The following is a 1768-nucleotide window of genomic DNA, read 5'->3' as shown; positions in this document are numbered from 1 at the left end:
TTTAAAAAAAAAAAAAAAAAAGAAGTTAGATTATTGTAACTAATCCAAAATTTAGTTAGAATAACATTAAAACCCCTTAAATCAATTTAAAATAAAATAATATAAAAAATAATTAATTATTTATATATTATATTTATCTCAAAATAAATTTAATAATTTAAAAAAATTTAATTAATTTTTTTGTAGATTATTATCATTTACATTTTTTTCAATGATAAATAATAATAATGTAATCATGCAATATATATGAAATTTTTTTTATTGGGGGGCGATTAGTGTCAACACCCAAACATACACATACAAAACATACACGGGACTCGAACCCATTACCTCTTAGTTGGGAGCAAAACTCCCAACCAAAAAATCACGAAGAGTTGTATTTTCACCTCCCTTTCACTAGAGATTATTATCTCGCAATCCATACCAAGCTATAAAACATTGAAAAGAGTCGAACCAAACCGAGTTCAATCGACATAATTTACTTTAGAGATAGAAAATTTTGTTCGGTGGGAGCTTTGACTCTCATGGTAGAGATCGTATATTAGAGATATTGTGTACTTAAAAGTGTGTATGAGTTTATAATTAAGGCTTGATTTGAGACAACTTTCTTACTGCTTTCTAAAGCAGCTTTTTATTACAAAATATTTTTTGAATAGAAATTTTTGTACTAAAAAGCTGTAAGAAAATTATCCCGAACGAAACCTAAATTAGCTCAAAGTATGTTTTTTATTTCAACTTGAGTTAAAAGTTTGAGTCTAGCAGCATTGCTCAATGTCAGGCAAAATTTCAAGCTAAATCGAGTAAAGTCTACTAAATTTATAAAATATGTATTTATAATTACTATCATGATTATTATTTATATTAATTATTCAAAAAATATTTATAAGATATATTATAAAACAAGTAAATATACATGCAGAAATGAGTATTTATATTACTTTTATGTGTTAGGTAATTATAAATATACCTGTATATGTCTGTATCAAACATATATTGAGATGATTTTAAGGCTATGTTTGATACGGCTTTTTCATTACTTTCTAAAGCAGCTTTGTAGTACAAAAATTTTGAGTTTAAAAAATTTTTGTACTAAAAACTACTTTAGAAAGCAAGAGAAAAGTTGCCCCAAATGAAGCCTAAATTAATTAATTTAGAAATATTACATGCAAATAAAGACATAAAATGAAATAAGAAATGATAAGAATTTGACCCATGTGTTATATATAACTACCGCAAAATATATTTGCACTTTCTATTTGTGCAGGAAGATACCCCATAATCTTTTAATGATACTAAGGCATTGATATGTCACCCAATATCATCTTGAACGTGCACAAATATCGAGACATATTCAAGTTTAAAACTTCTTAAATTAAATTCGGGACCATATGAACTCCAATTTTAACAAACTTATAGTCAATCTGACCGTCTCAAAAAGACAAACCCAATGACACCAAAATCGGTCAAGTCTGGGCCCAAATTGGTCCGAATTAAGAGGCTGAAGTGTTTTCGGAAGGTTCAAAGCATTATTTGGATGACAAAATAATATCAAAATATGGCATGCTTATAGTTGATCGAGCGGCTCGACAAGATGAATCCAATTAACCCAAGATAGCTAAATTCTCACATCATTAAGGCACTTAAACATTTAAAAAAAAAACTGTATGATCAGGGAATCAATACGTGCCATTGAATGGAGCATTCCGAACCTGCACCGTATCTTCTATATATTTACGGGGTGTTCCACTCAAGAAAATCTATAAATAGA

This window comes from Dendrobium catenatum, unplaced genomic scaffold (assembly GCF_001605985.2).
Source record: "Dendrobium catenatum unplaced genomic scaffold, ASM160598v2 fragScaff_scaffold_1086, whole genome shotgun sequence".
Lineage (NCBI taxonomy): Eukaryota > Viridiplantae > Streptophyta > Magnoliopsida > Asparagales > Orchidaceae > Dendrobium > Dendrobium catenatum.
Note: the sequence above shows the minus strand (reverse complement) of the source record.